This window comes from Hyperoodon ampullatus (assembly GCF_949752795.1).
Source record: "Hyperoodon ampullatus genome assembly, chromosome: 16".
In the NCBI taxonomy this organism is placed as follows: Eukaryota; Metazoa; Chordata; class Mammalia; order Artiodactyla; family Ziphiidae; genus Hyperoodon; species Hyperoodon ampullatus.
In genome coordinates this window covers 57,807,481-57,829,032 of record NC_136929.1, presented here as the reverse complement: position 1 = coordinate 57,829,032, position 21,552 = coordinate 57,807,481, and positions in this window count along the sequence as shown.

Sequence of the window (21,552 nt, the reverse complement as noted above, 5' to 3'; positions counted from 1 at the left end):
AGTTTATTTCAACTCCAAGGGTAGTTTTCTCAGTAAGTTTCCTGACTGCTTGCCAACGAATACCAACCAAACAAAGGAGGGGGAAAATACCACTTGAGGTCAAAATCTGCAATTAGTTTAGGAATATGAGCTTCAACCTGGACCCCATCTATGACTATCATAGTTTTGAGCAAAATTTTATTCTACTTTCCTGAAAACAAACTCATTTATTACTCACTGACACTGGACATCCCACCCCCTAAAAAGCAGTAATATAATATTTCATAGAAAAGTTTGTTAAGGAGACAGAGATTAACAGCAATTAATTCACCTTGATATTATTACTCTAGGTTAAATTGCACACTCTTATTGGAATGGATGTTAGATATGTGATGACAATACTGAAGCATTTCTATTGAATGAGAAATAGTTTTTGCTGTATGCCATTAGAAAAAACTATATATTTGAAAACTAAAGAATGTGGGAGATTCTGTTGTGTAATTTGGAAATGCATTAGGTCTGTCCTAATTATGTCCTTTTAGGTACATTGAAAGGGGTTTTTTTCAAAGCTAGAATTTATAATAAGCTGCTAGTATCTAGGCTGCATTTGAACTAAACTATTTTCGTGATTATACCATACTAACTGATACAAATGTTAAAAAGTCTCTACTCTAAATTAATTTTGCCTTAGTTTATAACTCTGCCCATCTCATTATATATTAGAGAAAAGACTACAGATTCTACACCCATATACTCAATCTTGATGAGAATGAACATAAATACTGCCTGATAAGTCTTTTGACTACATATATATTACAAATGTGTTATGTTTTTTTCTCTCCATAATTATCTATTCAAGTGTATATAGACAAACATGTATCTGTATTCTTGTACAGACATGTTCCCATGCACTTTATTCAGTATTTATATACTTATATGGAGGAAAAGCAAGTCATTAATGAAAACACAATATATACATGTGTGCATGTTTGTATCATGTCAATTTAAATGTGAATTTCATGTTCTAATGTTTCTATGACCTTCCATTACTGTCAAAGCAGATTAAAATGTAACAGAAATGTCAGCTCTTTAAATAAACTGGATGTTGACCTAATTTTGTGGGAAGACTTTTAACACAATTCTATGAGGGTGGTGAAAACAATGCTGCTTTTACATAGCTGATTGATCCTAAATAAAATGGTACCTTTGGGCCCTTTGTTTAGTCTGGGGACGTTCTGATTACTAAGGCTTTTTTTTTTTTTTTCTTTTCTTCTTCGGCCACAGCCATTCAGATTGCAGGATCTTAGTTCCCCAGTCAGGGATTGAACCCGCGCCCTCGGCCGTGAAAGCACGGAGTCTGAATCACGGGACCACCAGGGAAGTCCCACTAAGGCTTTTTAACACACCCCTCACTCCAGTGAAACAGTCCTTGAATTATTTATGGATCTGTGATCAAAGGACTCACTCCTAGTCAATATTGTTAGAGCGACCAACCTTATTCTACTTTAAGTTGAATGGTAGATTCTTCTAAGTTTAAAGAATAAAGTGCCATAATTAGGGAAAACTTTCAGTTTAAAGCATACTTAATCTACTTGGGCACAGCACCATCTCATGGTCATTTTTAAAAATGCTACCATAGCCAAATTGAACTAAGTTACTGTACTGCTTTTGCACAAGGTGCTTCTTCCATTTGTGCATCAATGAAACATAAAGTGTTAAATTATTCTGTGCCATATGTAACAAATACAGCGAAGATTTTTATGTCATGATTTTAATCAAGGCTATTCTAAAAGATTTCAAGAAAGAATGAATAATTGTAAATAAAGTATACTCAAAAATAAATGCAACTTTTTGAGTCTATAGCTGTGTCCGCTAAAGAAAGTTGCCTGAAACCTCCAATGTCATCAGGCTGGGAACTCCAGGTATCATCCAGGTGTTTTGAGAGTACAAAGCCTGTGCTTCTGGAGCTTGGTCATAGAGCTAGGACCCACCTGGTTGAGTTAGATTTATAGTAATGATCCTGTTTCTAGTTATCTGTAGCAGACAAATGTTCCATGTTTGATCACTATGTCTGGTTCCACCTGTGGGTACATGTGTACAGGTGTACCTGAAGACATTCACAGATACATTTATACACACACACACACACACACACACACACACACACACACTTTTGCAGGAGCTAGCTTCAAGAATTAAAGTAAACCAAGGAGATGCTATATCATTGAATAAACAGGAAAGTTGCTGATTCATCATTTCACTCTAAAGGTAGGGAAAGGGAAATAGGGACAGTATGTATCTTTTCCAGGTGTTTACAGCTCCATGTATTGAGTACCTATCATGTGCCAGGCATTAAGCTGGTTGCTTTGCTTACTTTACCTGATGGAATCCTCACAAGTCTACAAGGTAGGTATTATTATTCACTCTTTTTCATAGATGGAGAGACTGAGATTCAGAGCAGTTAGTAACATGCCTGAGGTCACACAGCTGGCAAGAAAAGTGACAAATGCAAGCCTGACTCTGAAGCATAAACTCTTTCCCCTGCTCAGTTCGGTACAGGAGAAAGAGCACTGGGCTCAGAACCAGAAGATGCAAGTTCCCATCTTAGCTTCCCTGTACACTGGTTACATGAACTTGGACAAGTCATTGGATAACCCTGTGCCTCAATTTCACTGTCTCTAAAATGGAACTACTAGTACCTGTCTTGGCTAACTAACAATGTTGCTTACATGAGATCATGGCTATGGCTGTGCTTGATAATCTGTAAAACACTGTATAAATGTTGTAAATGTGTTGTTATTAAAAAGAAAAAAAAGCCTCTATACATTATTAGCCATCAGAGCAAATTCTAAACAAAACTGTGGGATAAGCAACATTATTATTCAACAGCTTCTATCCTTTCTCTGAATGCTTCTCATTTTTTACAACTATTTGCTTCTGCTTTGTTCTCACCAAAATGTAGTTCATTGGTTCCCTGCTGCTTACATCAAAACCTATTTACTTTATGTGCCATTTCCTCAGGTTTCTCCTCTTTACAAGATCACTAATAAGTAATTCAAGCTGGTAATCCATTGTCTCTCACTGAGATCCCTTTAGCTGTCCACCATGAAGATAAACCAAAAGGCAGGAACCAAAGGCAAAAATTTTAGCCACCAGAGACACAAGTGAGAAAGAAATCGGGGGGCAAGAAACATCCTCCTGGTATTGCTCAAATGACCCACAAAAAAAAAAAAGGTGCCTTCAGACACTTCATAATTTATATAAAGTTTTATAACTTAACATTGAATTTTAATCCACAATAATAACGATGATTTTGAAATATCTGTGACTTTAAAGATTTCATTCTAACCTGAGGACAATAATAATATTACTAAGCTTTCTTTCAATGGATATTTGCCCCAGTAAATATGCAGTAAGACACAACTTCTTTGTTAATTTTTGATTATCTTTGCAGGCAGTTTGCAAAAACAAATAGCTTCCTTATTTTCCCTTAATAGTATGCATGTCAATCTTAGCTCTGTTCTTCCTTTTTGATATTTAACACTAGTATGTGCACCTGAGCCAACACATTATGGGAAGTTTTCACATCCAGTTGGAGCCTCAGGATTTGATGCGATCCCGTTGGAGCAGAAGCCTGAGGCAGGAAACCTAGGTCTGCTGTTACTGTCTGACACTGGACAAGTCAAAACCTGTTTTCCCTCAAGAGTATTACGAAGGACTTAGAGTCAATGATCGTTTCAGGGTCTAAGTCTATGCTCCTTTGAGTGCTAGGGAGTCCAGTCAAGACAGCTTTGATGAACCTTGCACATGAAGACACCTTCATGTGCAAGGAATATTCTGGAACCCACAATGCTCACATTTTCTTAAATTCTTTAGATGAATTTCAAATAAACGACAGCTTTAATTTTATATGGGAATCTTAGGAGAAAAATCAAGTTGTTAGTGATTTAAGGAGTTTCTAAGATACGAGACCAAGAGTCAGATCTCAACAGGTAGGATTCCTGCTGTGGCGTTTTTCTCAAAGTCAGCCTTCCTTCTGTAGTTTCTAGCTGCTCCAAGATGTCGGGTTACTCTTTTTAACAGCCTCTAGGCTTGCTGTAGAACAAATGTTCCCACTATCTGAGTCCTTGAGCAGTTAAAATTTAAAAGCCCAAATAGATTTAGAATGCACACTGCACAGAAAATCTCTTTTTCAAAAGCTAAATTTTTGTTGAAAGTGAGCCAAGGTTATTTAAGTTTTTATTTATAATTAAGATTATGAGTTCTTAAAGGCGTGTTTATTCTGGCTTCTAGAGAACAGTACAATTTGTACTTCCTATCCTACATTTATTTCAAATGTTGAAAGGTAATAATATATTATTATTCAGATGATCTTGTCTTAGTTGGGGTGACCCCAAGTGCAGAGCTGAGACAAGAACTTGACGGCAGATTGTTTTATGTGGGAAGTGATCCCAGGAAGCAGACAGAAGCAAAGAAGATGTAAAATTCTAATTAAGGGTGTGGTATCAAGGTTACTGCAGACAGTTAGGACCCAATTCCACCAGCAGTAGGAGATGACCTGGAACTCTGTACCATGGGTACAACTAAAATCAAAGGTGAGCCAACAGCACCTGGTCAAGATCTTGCATGAATGTTTTATCCAGTTGGTAATTAATCATGGTCTCAAAAATCATTATGCTTCCTTAATAGAAAGTGGTATTATTATGGTTAGTAACAATTTTTAAATAAACATATGTTCGTATCACACAATCACATCTAAACTTACTCACATTAAACACTTAAACACAATCACATCTAAACTTATTTCTCTGACCAGCATACATGTTTCATACAGAATCAAACTCAGAAGCATGTTGCAGATAATTCTTTTCAGCTCTGCTAAGATGGTTATGGTCAGCCAATACCATTCCTACCAGAGCTGTAGAAGACCTTAAAAAAGCACTGTATAGTCTGAATATGTAAATGATACATTCTTTGTATGAGTTCTATTTATTTATCCTAAGTGATCGATCTAAACTATTGAAATGGAATAAATAAAAAGAAACATAGTCAGTATAGTTAAGAGCTAGAGGAGCTTAGACACCATCTAGTCCAGGCTCTTCATTAGTGGAAGTGGGGATGAAGAGCCAGGAAATTTAAAGAAATTGTCCAAGGTCACCTGGCCTAGTAGCATCCAAGTCAGCTATGGGATTCAGACCTCCCTCATGGTACCCAATCTCTACTTTTCTCCTTTTATATGAAAAATGGGTCTAAGAAGGGCCCATTGGTTTATGGACCATATGGTTTATTTGGTCATATCACCAAATATATATATATATATATATATATATATATATATATTTATATATATATATATATATATATATATATTTTTTTTTTTTTTTTTTTTTTTTTTTTTTTTTTTGCTGTACGCAGGCCTCTCACTGTTGTGGCCTCCCCTGTTGCAGAGCACAGGCTCTGGACACGCAGGCTCAGCGGCCATGGCTCACGGGCCCAGCCGCTCCGTGGCATGTGGGATCTTCCCAGACCGGGGCACAAACCCGTGTCCCCTGCATTGGCAGGCGGACTCTCAACCACTGCGCCACCAGGAAAGCCCCCAAATATATATTTAAATCAGGTTGAGAGACCAGGATTGCAAATTCACTTATTCTCTCAACAGGTTTATTAGCAAGGGTCTACTATGTGCATGTTATACCTAAGACATTATTAAATGTGGGAAGTCTGGGGATGTGGGAAGTCTTTTTTTAAAGAATAGAAATAAGATGTTTCATGAGGAATTATCCTGTCTTTTTTATAAAATTCACATTGATTTTGTTGAATTCACTACATTTGTCAAAAATTAGCCTAATTAATATGTTGATAACTTGACACACCTACCCAACGATGCCTCTTGAGAAACTGCATCTGATAGAGGTCTCCTGAGGCAATGCCACCACCTTTGGCAAAAGTGTTAAGAACACAGCATTTGGAAATTAGTTTTAAAGGGAAAAAATATTAAAAATTAGATAAAATGTTCAATATCACCATCTCCAGGCTCCACTACTAAAGTTCTGCATTCTAAGACCCACGGTTCACAATGGGGTATATAAAAATGAATATCCAAAAGATGGGAATTAAGTCAACATAGAAAAGTAAACCAAGAAGAATTTTTTAAATAGAAGAAAAAAAGAAATTAAAAAACAATGATAAAAAAAATCAAAACTAATTTGCTCAGCATGCACACATTTAATAATATGCCTCTCTGACCACTAAAAATGGGATATATCTACAAGTATTTAATTTCTAAAAATGATGTGTTTTTTTTCTGAATTAGCAGGAAAATAGGAAGTAGTTATTCATGAGTGATTTTGAGTATGACAAATTTAGGAAATCTAAACATTTTTAAGACTGAAGAGAAAGAAGAGTGATTTGCATGAAAATGTCACGTTATAGTCAGCCTTTAAATATAATCACCAGAGAACTCGACTATGATTAATTCATCCCTGCACTTGTCTGCAGTAGAAAGTGGAAGCTGTGACCACATTTGTTTCTCTACCCATTCACCAGATGGATCGGACCAAGTCCAGTAACCCATTAGGACCACTCAAAAGGAGTAAGTCTTGGGCTTCCCTGGTGGCGCAGTGGTTGAGAGTCCGCCTGCCGATGCAGGGGACACGGGTTCGTGCCCCGGTCTGGGAAGATCCCACATGCCACAGAGCGGCTAGGCCCGTGAGCCATGGCTGCTGAGCCTGCGTGTCTGGAGCCTGTGCTCCGCAACGGGAGAGGCCACAATAGTGAGAGGCCCGCGTACCACAAAAAAAAAAAAAAAAAAAAAAAAAGGAGTAAGTCTTGTCTACCTTAGAATTCTAATTATAACCATGATGCAAATATCAAGTTATCTCAATTTATATTAAGCATAATAAATAAATATTGAAGCTATGAGTGCATTTATCTAATGTTCCTTAAGAAATTTGTTTTAATGACTTTGAAAGACAAATTATTATCCCCTTGGAGAAGAATATTTTTAATTTAAATTTGGTAACAGCTAATGTTGCTCATGGCTTTGAGCAATCCTACTTGGTTCTAAGAATTCAGATGAAGTACAACTACCCACTTATAGGTAAATGATAATGTATACATAAAGCATAAATTAGCAATGTTTTGACCTTTATTTTGGAAACAATTAAATTAAACCCAGAACCATCAGCCTACCTTCCTTACTATAGGAGAGAAATGCAGAAGGAATGTGAAAAGATACGGATGTAAATATTCATATACATTCCAACAACCATATGTAATCACAGTAACATCTATTTATGTCTCATTGTAACCAATGAGGAAACTGAGTCTCAGAGGGAAACTTGCCCAATTTCACCAAACTAAGGGGTAGAATCAGAACTCAAGAGCAGATCTGTAAGACTGTTAAGTTTTTCCTGTTTCCTGTTTCTACTACGCCAAAGATCAGGAAACATTTTCAGTAAAGAGCCAAACAGTATATATTTCAGGTTTTGTGGGCCATGTGATCTATCACAACCATTCAACTCTGCTGTTGTAGGGTGAAAGCAGTCACAGACAATAAGCAAATGAGAGGATGCCACTGTCTCCCAGTAAGACAGTATTTATAGAAACAGGCCAGACAAATCCCACGGGCCATAGTTAGCCAATCTGGACTACACTAATAATGACAACTAATACAACACTATAACACATACAACTACTGCCTTCACAACTATGTATTTGAGTCCTTACTGGATGCCAATTCTTGTGTTAGGTCCTTTTATACGTCATTTTGTTTAATTCTCAGAAAGCAATACTACATGCTTAATACTACTATCAGCTCCATTTTGTATATAAGGACAGTAGAGATTAAGTGATGTGCCCAAGCTCACACTTAGTAAGTTTTAGAGCCGGGTTTTGAATTAACATTCATATTCTCTGTTCCTTGCCCTATTTCTTGCCTAATTCAGAAATGCAAGAGCACATCACCATCAGGCCTGCATTATGTCTGAATCTGCTTTCCCTCAGTTAAACTGAAGAATAAGCTCAACAGAACTCTAACCTTGTGAAGTACAGTTTCTCCCAAAGTCCCTAACTTACAACACAGGTTAAATTAGACTTTGCTGAATAAACACAATTTCAACCCATAAATATAGTTCACCGTCAACATGATTCATTCTCTCTATAAAGGAGCATTCCTGATCTTATAACATACAGTCATGATAGATTGATTGCTGTCTTTTCTCTTGACTCACCTTCTTGCCCGGAGAATATAACTAACATTAAGTTCCTCTTACATGAAGGGAAAAATGAGTAAACTCTATGCCCTTCATCCAGTAGAATTATGTTCAAAAGTAAATTTCTATATATCCTTTCTATTTCTTGCACTAACAAATAAAAGAATAAATTTGGGCTGAGGGTACAAAGTGCCATTTAAAATGAGTGTTGACCTGCTGATTTGTTGAAAAATCTCCATCAAGTTCCTCCATCAATAAATGGAGTTTATTGTCAGGATACACATAGGAACGAGCAAGCGGGAATCACTGATGTCAAAGAGGCCCCACAGAAGCCCGGAAAGAAAAACGCAATCAGCTCTGTACCAAACCTACGGCTGCCTGAGGTCACACAGGCCCAAGCCCCCCACTTCTCCATGGGATTCGGCTACTCTCTCCAGCCCGCTCCTCTCGGGACCCCTCTCTCCACCTCTGCTCCTACCCATCGGCTTCCTTCATTTTCTCCGTACTTTTCACATCCTCACTCACGGTTCACCACGACCTCATTCATCTTCTACACCTGCCACTCATTACTTGATCTTTTCTATACTCCCCTGTTCAGATTTCTAAGAGAGGGTAATCAGGTCGGTCCAGGTTCTCTCGGTTTGGGCAGAGATTTTGTTCTGAGCCCCTCTAATAGTCTTCTCACCAGATTACGGCCAGTTGCTGCAATCCAACCAGCTGTGGTGAGCGGAGCAGAATGTTGCCCCTGCTGGATCCCTGGACAGAAGGAGTTTTCACACAAGGGGCTAAGAAGGGTCAGCACTGTGTCTAGTCAACACCTTCTCAAAAAAAAGAGAGAATCTATTGACTCACTCTTCTGGTAAGTGTTGCTGTCTCTTTCAAATAGCACTCCCATTTCTTACTTTACATTCTTTTCCTTCCGGCACAACTACTTCCAGTTTCCTATCTGTTACCTAACCTATAAAACAGAAGATTCACACTTTAAAGAATGTCACCAACAAGTGAGCCAGCCAGTTTTCTTTTACGGCGCAATCTGCAAAAGAGTCATTGCTTTAAAATACAGAAGCTTAAATGTGAAATCCGGGAAATACAATGGACAGGAAATAAACCAAACTCAGGTGACGCTTTTCCAACACTTGCCCTGGGCATCGTGATTCGATGACCTCAACAAGCAATCACAGTGCACTGTGATTAAAATAGCCATGTTACAATCTAAAGAAAATTAGACGAATCAGGAGGAAAAATCTGCCAAGCCTGAGAGTGAAGAAAATCATTTAGTATTTGAATTAGAAACATTTATGTCATGGGACCAACATAGGCCTCCAACCACCTGATCCCTCAATGTTATGAAGATACACCTAGGAGAAGAAAGGCATGGAATGATACATGGACCTGCAGCTCTCAGGAAGATGCTCAATTTATACCTGTAAGTAGAAAAGAGCATGGATTTAATTATCTACAAACCAAAACTCTAAGAAGAAATGAGAGAATTAACTATAGGACATAAGTAAAAATAATCTAATAAAATACTTCCCCCTGCAGTGCAGCAAGAATTGTTTGAGTTGTTCCATACTCCTTAGGTTCACAAAAACAAGAAGTTACATAACGGAGCTTGGGAACTTTATCTTAGGGAATTTTGCAATGAGTTAAAGTTCATGGTAAGGCCATTAAGGGAAGGTTGTATTTTAAATCTCATGCTAAAAGATTTAGGAACATGCTTGAAATTTCATGGGCTTTCAAGAGTTACATAGACATTACTTCAAATTCTGCCTCTGCAGGACATTTCTGGTGGTCCAGTGGTTAAGAATCTGCCTTCCAATGCAGGGGATGCAGGTTCAATCCCTAGTCAGGGAACTAAGATCCCACATGCTGTGGGGCAACTAAGCCTGCATGCCACAATTACTGAACCCCTGTGCCACAATTACAGAGCCCATGGGCTCTGGAGTGCCACAACTAGAGAGAAGCCCATGTGCCACAACGAAGAGCCCACACGCAGCAAGGAAAGATCCCGTATGCTACAACTAAGACCCAACACAGCCAAAAATAAATAAATAAATAATTTTAAAAAAAGAACAAATTCTGCCTCTGCTATTTACTGGAAATATTAAAATGAAAAAATTACTTAAACTTTTTGAGCCTCATCTGTTAAACGGAGACGATAATATCTTGTGGAGTTGTGAGAATTAGAGGTAGATCCTTGAACAGGATTTGGCCAATTCTAGAACATGTGACAACTATTAACATTATTAGCTAAAGAGCAAAGAGGTAACTGCTTGTTAGGAGGACCTGCGTGACTATATCCCACAGAAAGGGGGACAAAAATGTAGGCAAAGGAACTCCAGAGTTAAAAAACATAGGCAGGACTTCCCTGGTGGTGCAGTGGTTAAGGACCTGCCTCTAACTGCAGGGGACACAGGTTCAAGCCCTGGTCCGGGAAGATCCCACATGCCGCAGAGCAACTAATCCCGTGTGTCACAGCTGCTGAGCCTGCGCTCTAGAGCCCGCGAGCCACAACTACTGAAGCCTGTGCACCTAGAGCCTGTGCTCCACAACAAGAGAAGTCACTGCAATGAGAAGCCCACACACCGCAACGAAGAGCAGCCCCTGCTCGCTGAAACTAGAGAAAGCCCGTGCACAGCAACGAAGACCCAACACAGCCAAAAATAAATAAATAAAATACATTAAAAAAAAAAAATAGGCAAAATTTACATGTGAGGTCTGGCAGCCTGTCAAACTAATCTATCCCCATCTTGATTTTCCTTTGGTGTTCATATAATAGGGAAAAAAATAACAGCAATCAACTATTGTTTGGGACTCTTTTACCAACATGGACTTAAAAAGGAGGCATCTCCTTTCCTTACCTGCACCTGTCTCTAAAGGTCTGAGGTTCCTTCCCAGAGGGGGCTGGTCCACAGGCCTGTTTCAGGCGCACTGAGGGTGTGTCACGTCACACGCAGAGAGGCTGGGAACGAACGCTTTAAACTGCAGTTGGGAGTGATGGCTTATGCCAAGGTTTTCCTGAGACTCAGAAAGTAAAGGGGTGAGTACTTCTACAGGTGCGAAAGATCTGCCAGTTAGTAAGGCCTCTGTTAGGCGCCTTGCCAAGAGCACTCCAAGCCTGATGCTGGCATAGAGGGAGTGAGCTTCCCAGCCTCCCTCCACTGCACAGCCGTAGACACGAGCATCTCAAAGTTTCTGGACTAGGACCTGGATTCTTCTAAAGTAGGGGGATTGTTGCTTCCTGGCATCAGTGACAAAACTGGACTTTCACCAACTTCTGACAGGGGAAATCAGGCCCAGATTTATTTTTATTTAGAAAAGTAGGTGATATTTTTCTCTCAAATGTTATTGTATAGAGAGGTAATAAGAAGGAAGCATGAGGGAAAGTTACATTTCCTTTTCAGATCTGCCTTTTGATGACAGACTATCAGTCCTGCATGCCCGTGCAGAAGGCGGCCTCTTTCTGTTCTAGGTAAGCCGTCCCTGGACAGAACAATCCTGTTCTAACAGGGAAATTGTTACACCACGGCTGACACTTTCTTAGCACCGGCTGTCCAGCAATCTCATCATTCTAGAATAGGGCTATGAATAGAAATGACTAAAAAGAACTTCTGAGTAGCCATAGACCAACTCTGCCCTTTATTCCATAGAAAATGCCCTCAAACCCTGAAGCAAAGTCACTCGATCGAGATAATGAGGAAAATTCTCTCACCCACAACTTTTATAAACTTGAAGTCCCAGGCACCTCGAGATTGTTGTGAGGATCAGGGGATAATCACAGTTCACTGGTCCCTTGTTACAAAATAGGTAAGAAACAAGAGATTGGGACATAGAGAGGAAGTCGGATCTAAAGAACAGTTGATGAATTGGGAGATTGGGATTGATATATATACACTAATATGTATAAAATGGATAACTAATATGTATAAAATAGATAACTAATATATAAAATGGATAACTAATATGTATAAAATGGACATATATACACTAACATGTATAAAATGGATAACTAATTTTTGCTGTATACAAAAATAAATAAAATAAAATTCAAAGAAAAAAAAAAATAATAATAAAGAACAGTTGAGGTATAGGACTGCCATTGAAAAAAGTAGGCAGAAAAACTACAAATTGGTGCCAGTGGAAAGCCCTCTGTGGAAGGTGGAGTTGATGATGGTTACAAGTGAACAGCCCAGTTTTATCGAAAACAATGGTAGCAGAGGTGAAGCAGCACAAAATGTGGAAATTGTTTGCTAATATAAGGGATGAATCGGAGATGGGAGAACTGTAGCATCAAGCCCTCCAGAAGCCATTACACAACAGGCTCACAACTTTCAACCTCAATTCCAAAATCCTTTATCCTCAATTCCAAAGCCCAAAAGTTCTGGACACTAAAAAATAATTCTCAATAACTGATTTGGTAACAATACCTGACCTGATCTAAAGTCTTCTGTGGCAAAATCTGCCCTGAGCTATGAAACTATGCATAATTTTTAGTTACCCACTTGGTGTGACTATTCATATGTTTCACTGCAGAAATATTAAAGTATATGATTCCTGGGAGCTGTTCTAGACCCTGTTGGAGACATATTTTCTGAAATTATAGGGTTTAGATTACCTTTCTAAAACCAAAACAATCTGAGTTTACAAATACATAGCATCAGAGAGAAGAGGAGATCAACAAGACTTAGCCATGAACATGATGGAGAGGAAGAAATTTTGTTTCTGGTTTGGGTTTAAGACAATAAAGATTATCACCATCCAGAATGAGGAAGAAGGAGCCCCCCAAATTAAGGAAACTTCCACTGGAGTTTAGGAATTTTCCAATTCAAATTATTCAGTTTTTAAAAAACAGTGTTCAAATGCATCATTTTACATATCTAGAAAACCGTGTCTGGACTATCTCAAACCTCTTCAAAAGCAGATAAGTGAGAAGGAAAACAATGCCTTATATCACTGTAGTGCTTTAGAACTTAGAGCACTTTCCTATAATTATTGCACTGAGTCCTCTGAACCACAAGGCACTTTTGTATGCATGTGCTCACACTTAGCTAAATCTTACTTTCAAAAAAAGCATTCAGTTTATTTTTACATATGTTATGTTTCAAACAATATATTCAATACCAGAGAAGCCTCTCTGTTCAGAGAAAGGCTTGATATTCTGGGAAAAATAATCTACAGAGCCACCCTCATTCTAATTAGTTGTCCTTCCACATCAATATGAAAAATGTGGAAATCTATACAGAATTTATCAAATAATACTGCACTATGGGACTGCTGTAAAAAAGGGGGGGCAGCCTGTACCTCTCTCCCTTCAAGTGTTCTAACAGTATGGTTTGACCACTATTTTCTTTTCAATCAGTAAATTGTCTCCCTTCTAAACAAATGCACCATGATCTATAATCATGTATCTGTTAACCTCAATTGTATTTACATCTCAATCTCCTGAGTCAATAACAAATATAATTGTTCCATTCTTGATTGAATTTTTCTTTCTAATGCTGTATTTATCAGATGGTTCGATGGCACTTCGCAGTGCCCTTGCTAACTGTAGATGCAAACTATTTCCCTTGATTAACCTGCATCTCTGTAAAGCTCATGTTAAAATGGCATACATGTTGCCTAAATGAAGAGAAATGTGTCCTTGGTAAAAGTTGTCAGTCTTACCCATTACTTTTAAAAAACCTATGCGAGTAACATAAAGCTACACTGTTGTTGTAAAAGATTCAAATATACAGCTGCACACAGCAAAATGGGAAGGTTCCTTTCACAGCTGTTGAGGCGCTCCTACTTCACGCCATTGACAATAGTTTTGTGTAAGTCTCCACGCCCTCCACACCTGTTCCTATGCTCCAGGAGTAGTTCAAAGGGAGAATTCAATTGTTTTTCCTTTTATATTTACATTTAGAGAGAGAGAGAGAGAAGAATACATTTAATATCTTCTCCATCAGGAAATACCGTTGGCTCAATCTTCAAAATATATCCATCACCCCACACTGCTATCACCTTTGTCCAAACCATCATCTGTCACCTGGATGACTGCAATAATCTGCTTCCTGGTCTCCTGGCTTCTGTTCTTACCCCACCCTAAACATCTGTTCACACACAACAGTGAGAGGGATCCTTCTGGAACCAGTCTTCTCCTCTCAAGTGTCCAATGGCTCCCCACCTCATGCAGAGTAAAAGGCCCAGTCCTTTGGGGCCTAGAAATTCCTGTAACACCTGCCCCAGCCCTGTCTCTCTGAGCTCATCTCCTGTAACTCTCCTGGCTCTGTCCAGCCACACCGGCTTCCCTGCTGGTCTGGGTCCGAATCCACTTAGGGTCTGAATCCACTTAGGGTCTCCAGAATAACGCATCTCTGCCAACACCTTGATGTTAGCCCTGGGGGACTCACTGCAGATGTCTGACTGCCAGAACAGGAAAATAATACATTTGTGTTGCTTAAGCCACTAAATTTATGGTAATTCGTTACATAAGTAATAAGAAACTAATACATAATCTGCCCTTCATTTCATACTACTCACAAAAAGTACTCCTTCTACACACAAGTGGTAAAAGTGCTTCCAGGTGCAAGGCTGAGATGAGGAGGAGAGTCTCTACACACAAACCAGCATTCTTCTCAACAGTCCATTGTTAACTTACGCATAAGAAAAGACATGTTTCTCGGTACTTATTTACTCTCTTGCAGAAGAACAATTCATTCAAAAAGGTTAAAGAGTCAAGAGAATAAAAGACCTGGCAATGGACAAAAATTCATAGCCCAAAGTAAATCTATTTCCTTCTTCAGTAACTGGTAGCATTCATTTCCTGAATCAATCATTCATTTTCTTTGGAGAGAATAAAAACCTGTGATACAAAGATTGGTTATTTAAAAGCAAAGATGAAAGAGAGGGGATGTATGTTCATTTTCATCTAAAATAGGAAAGTGGAAAGCTAAGTGGCACATACTTTTAGCAGCACAAGGCCATGTCATAGACCTTGATTCAACTATGAACGAACAGAACTTTTAAATAAATGATATATTTGTTTTACAGCTAAGTACAGAATATAAATGTTTTCATTTTGCTTTAAAATTCATTTTATAGTTAATAGATTCATGTGTTTCAAAATCAAATGAATATAATTAGGAATCTCACTGCTTCCTTTTCCCTCATATCCACTCCCTATAATTTATTTATAGTTAGCACACTTTAGTAGATTTGTGTATTCTCCCAGTATTTCTTTACACAAATACAAATACGTATTTGTATTTTTTCACTTTTATATACAATAGTTAGCATACTACATACACTGATCTATGCTTGCTTCTTCTTTGAACTAGAGATCATTCTACATTTGTACAAAAAGAACTTTCTCATTCTTATATAAGGCTGCATAGTATCCCATCTTGTGATGTACCATGGTTTATTTAACCAGTCCTTTACTGATATTTAGGTTGTTTCCCTTGTTTTGATATTATAAACAATACTGTAATTAATAACTTTGGATGTATAGTATTTCATACATTTGCAGTCATATAGTGGGGTTTATAATGTATGTAGATATAATATCAATGATGATAAGAGCTAAAACGATGAGGGGTGGGGAAATGGAACTATACTGTTACAAAATTCTTATATTTTTTCATAAAGTGGCATAATATTAAATCAAGACAGGCCATGATAAATTAAGAATGCATATTGTGATTCCTAGAAAAGCCACTTGAAAAATATAAAGAGGTAAAACTAAAGGGCCAGTAGAGGAATACTGACCAAATACTGAAAATGGAATACTGAAAAATATTTAACAAACCCAAAAGAAATCTAGAAAGAAGAATTAGAGAAATAAAAAAACAGGACAAATAGAAAATAGATAGCTAAAGACCAAAATCTAATCACATCAATACTTACATTAAATATAAATATACTAAACCTTCCAATTAAAGGACAAAGACACTTCATAATGACAAAGAAGGTGTAATAATAATATCAGGAAAGTATAATAATAAGAGATGCTTACATGCTTAATACCAGAGTTTCAAAACACATGAAGCAAAAACTGACAGAACTATAGGAAAAATAGGTAAATCCACAATCACGGTTATACATTTAAACACTCTTTTCTGAATAATTAATAGGACACTTTTAAGACTAGACAAAAATTAGTAAAGATATGTAATATCCGAACAACATTATCAACTAACTTGACTGCATGAATATTTATAAACCGTACAATCAACAACCCCATGATACATATTATTTTCAAGGGCAGATGGAATATTCATGAAGATAGACATTATGCTGGGTCACAAAAATGTCTCAGTAAATTTCAAAAGATTGCAGTCTTTCACAGTATGTTCTCTGACTGCAAGGGAATTAAACTGAAAATCAATGACAATAGATAGAGAAGATGAAAAGGAGAATTACAAGTGCAGAAAGGGGGGAAGACTAGACCTATGATGTCAGATAGGAATTGGGGATCTCAGTATGAACCCATTAATTTTATAGAGAAAAATATAGAAATAAATATAGGAATATATACATACAGGAAAGTGTGTGTGTGTGTGTGTGTGTGTGTGTGTGTGTGTCCATCCTAGTTTGGTCTCCTGAAAGGACCCAGAAGTTATTACATACCGGAAGCAACAAGCACACTTGGCTCCCAGATCTTAATTTATAGGTACAGGCCTCCTTGGAGAAAAGTCTAATTCTAGCTCTGGGACAGGGATAAGCCTACAACATCTTGTTACTCCAGAAAGTAAGGAATTGCTTAAAGAATGATGGGAACATATCAAAAAGACATGGGAGTTGCTTGCAAAATCTGGCACAATTCAAGCATTAAAATAAATAATCTTAGTTGTGGATTACATAATCCACTGAAAAATAAAAATTAATGAGTACAACATGATAAAAAAGCGAGGGAAACCGTTGTTTGTTCTCACTCTCCCCTGCTGCAGCAGGGGCCCCGATAATGCCTTGCCTGAATTTCTTGTCTGGCCTCTGATCAATTTCTTTTTTTTTTTTTTTTTTTTTTTTTTTTTTTTTGCGTTATGTGGGCCTCTCACTGTTGTGGCCTCTCCCGTTGCAGAGCACAGGCTCCGGACGCACAGGCCCAGCGGCCATGGCTCACGGGCCCAGCCGCTCCGCGGCATGTGGGATCTTCCCGGACCGGGGCACGAACCCGCTTCCCCTGCATCGGCAGGCGGACTCTCAACCACTGCGCCACCAGGGAAGCCCTGATCAATTTCTATTGATTAAGAAGGCCAAGAAACCTGGTCCGTAACAAAATGACCTATCAGAAAAATTAAATGAAGTTCTCTCTTAAATAGTAGGATTATTGGTGATTTAATTTTTATTAATTTCTATATTTTAAGTGTTCTTTTCAAAAATATATTTGTATTAATATAATCAATACTGTATTTAATAATATAATTAAAATTTATTAGACCTTGGGATGAACCTAACTGAAATCATGAAAGTGGGAATATGTAATTTTTACTTTGTGAAGCTTTGAAATTAGTGAAAGACAGGTAAGGTGAAAGTGGTATCAATTTGGGGATGTTGAGATATTAAGAAAGAGAGGAGAACAGCCTTTTGGCTCTCATGGTTTTCAAAGCCAGATGTTTGGGAGATTCATTTTTCAGATGCAGGTCTTAAAAGTTGGAGTGCCTGAAGCAGGGGATAACCCTTCATTCCTGGGGAGAAGCTCAGGGTCTGTGAGGTCCCTTGGGATTGCGGGCTGCCATGCCAGGGGTTGGGTTTATGGCGAGACTCTGTCTCAGCCTTTCCTACCTGCTTTGATGTGTTTGCTGATGTGAAGGAGTTACTCAGCTAATTTTCACGTCTTTTTTGGAGTGAACTGTACCATAAGTAGCTGTAGACTTGGTGTGTCTCTGGGAGGAGGTGAGTTCAGGCTCTTCCTATATCATCATGTTGAACTGCTTTTTAGAGCCTACATATAAATGAAATCATTCACTATTTGTCTTTGATTTATTTCATTTAGCATAATGCCCTCAGGTTCATTCATCTTGAAGCAAATGGCAAGATTTTCTTCTTTCTTAAGGCTAAGTAGTATCCCATTGTGCACATATACATAAAATCTCACATTTTTTCATCCATTCATCCATCGATGGACACTTAGGATGTTCCCATGTCTTGTCTATTGTAAATAATGTTGCAATGAATATGGGGGGGCGCATACTTATATCTTTTCAAATTATATATTACAAAATTATATATATAATATTAAAGAAGAAACAGAAATTTATTGGAGCTATATATTATAATTGTATTTATGTTGAGTAAAATAAATTTTAAATTTTACTTCCGGTTATCATCACACTGTATCAACACAAGAACCTTTCAGTAAAAGACTTGATCTCACAGTTCTTAGGCTAGTCTGCACCCCAGAGCAATCAATTTATTAAATAAATCCCCTTTAAGTTTCTCCAAATATTTCCTATCAGTTCTAAGTAACTTGCAAACTTGAGTATTCTATTTTAGTTGTGAAACTCAGTTTGAAGAAAATTCCGTTTTCAGTGATTTGTATTAAAAAATAGTGCACCGCAAGGAAGAGTAGCCCCGGATCGCGGCAACTAGAGAAAGCCCGCAGGCAGCAACCAAGACCCAACGCAGCCAAAAATAAATAAAATAAATTAAAATTTTTTAATAATTAATTTTAAAAAATAGTAGAAAGTAAAATGAATTTTTCATTTCAATGCTTCCTCAGAATAAAAATATTATTTTGATTAAATAAATGCTACCTTCAGCCCGAATTCCAGTCGATCCACAGCTCCACAGATTAGTTCAGTCCATAGGTCACTATGGCCAAATAGGCCTGGGCCACGGGGACAAATGCTGACAGATAGTCTCCTGAGTGGCATCTATATTTATAACATCGGCTCCAATAGAGGTCACTTCACCTACCACTCTTTTCAGAAGATCGGCCACATCATTTGCAGGGCCCAGTGCAAAACGGAAATATGTGGGCCCTTTCAGAATTTATTAACAATGCTGCACAGGAAAGAAACTAGGACCTCAGAGTCCTTCTGAGGTCCTGTTCCACTGGACAGATTGCATGCCCACAAAACCAGCCTTGTCTTTCAGAAGATGTCATTTACAATATGTCTATCTAGCTGTTGGTTAAAAAAAATTTTTTTTGTAATCATGTTTAATTTTCTCAACAGGCAAAGTACACTAACAATTAATTTCGTTAAATCAAGCAACGGAAGCAAAAGGGCAAGCATCTGTTGTAAGTCAGCAACCAACAACTGTATTGCTCAATTCAACTAACATTGAGAGAAGGGAGAAAAGAGGACACTGGGGAAGCTTCTACTATGTTTCCAGCACAGGAGATTTTTAAATGGCTCCTATTTCACTCCAGCTACCAAGTAGGTGAACTGGAACGACTGAGGAGGCTGGGGGGAGGAGATTTGAAATTATGTCCTGGTTTCTAAATAACTTCAAAAGGCTACGTGGAAACATTTTCCACGAGTTTAGCGGGGCCAGAGCTCACGTTCATTCAAGCCTGGGCCTTATCCTGCGCGCGCTGGTAAGAGGCTGGGCCAAGGCGGCTGGCGGCTCCCTGACGTAGGACTAGCGTCAAGAAAAAGAGGAGCCGCCCACAAAGCGCTGCGCGGAAGTGCGAGGCGAGGGAGGGGGCGGGGACAGTGGGGGGCGGGGACAGTGGGGGGCGGGGACAGTGGGGGCGGGGACAGTGGGTGGTGGGGCCGAGGAGGGCGGGGCTGAGGAGAAGGGACTCGGGAGTTAGGATCCCGGAGTGGGCGGGCCTAGAGGGGGTGGACCCTAGAGGGGCGGGGCCGAGGCGGTGGCCCTGGCGGCCATGATGAGGCCCCGCCTTTCCCTTACGGCTGCTGCTCCTCTTCCCTACCCGGCCCGAGGTAAGACTAGGTCTGGACAGAGGCCCGGATGTCCGCGGCCAGTCTGGGTCTCGTGCTGCCCGGGTGACACGGCGGGGCCCGGTCGGGGCGCACGCTGAGGCCTGCGGCGAGTCGCGATCGCGAAGAACGCGGCCCCGGGCCCAGAGCGAGACGAGCCGTGGCAGGAGGGAGGGGCGGGGGCGCTGAGCCGAGGACTTTGTCCCGAGGCTCGGCGCCTCTTCCCGAATCCCTTTTCCTCACTGAGCTTCCAAGAATATGTAACCCGGGGCGTTCGGGCGTGCGGATTCTGAGGGCATCTGCAGGTTTATCAAGTACCCCACTACGTTTGCGTAGCTGTTCCTGAGTCAGGTGGATGGGTACCTCGCTCATGGAGGAAACAGACCCCAAAGCGTTCGCAGCCTCCACGGGCGCCTGGGTCAGGGGGCCGGGCACCTGGGGGCCCCGCTTCTCCGCACACGCTTGCGAGCACTTTGGAAGGCTGATCGTATTTGTAAATGCGCTGTCAGTTGTGTAGGGGTCTGGCGGTCCTCTGTGACTGGGTCGCCAGGGCGATGGCATTTGCGCGGACCTTGGAGCGCATTCGAGGTTGCAGGAATAATAATAGCTAACATTTGTGTGCGTATCATGGCCAGCAGTGTTCGAAGTACGTGAATTAACTCAATCCCGGGAACAACCCTATCAAACTGATCCTATTAATATCCTTACTTTACAGATGGGGAAATGAGGCATAGAAAGATGACGTAGTTTGCCCGAAGTCACTACCACTACCAAAGAACTACCGTGTATAGTACGTGGTGAAGCCAGAATTTGAACCTGGAGGGTCTGGCTCCACAGCCTGCTCTAAAACCATTGTACCATGGCACCCAGTAGAAACATGCAGGCTATGCTAGAATTATACATAATTGAGTTTGACTAAATTAAGATAACAGAATACAAGGCCAGAAAAATACTGTGGAACCATTGAAGACAATTTTGAGAGCTAAGTTAAGGTGCTTGGAGTTCATGGATGCTATGTTTTTCCCCAGGGTGGATTAAAAATTCATGTATGGGCGAGCCATGTGAATTTTTATGAAGGAAAAGCGATTATGTATATAGTACAGTTAATAATGTGACCAAAGTATATATGGAGTTCTGTTCATCCTTTTTGTCAGTTCATAGTTTCAATTTTGTGAAGTTTTAATGGCATCAAGCTTTTTAAAAATTGCATAATTATTGACACTATCTTCCATTTCAATGACTTATTGGTTTTCAACTACTGCCCTGACAGCAGAGTGGGATTAGTTCTGGACACCTGTAGCAGCACCCTGGAAGTGGGCAAGCATTTTTCATCTGCTAGTTAATCTGGGCAAGCTAACCATGTTTTAAAATTGACAATGTGCTTAACACTACTGAACTATACACTTAAAAATGGTTAAGACAGTAAAGTTTATGTTACGTGTTTTTTAATCACAATTTTTAAAATAAAATAAAAATAAATTTAAATGACT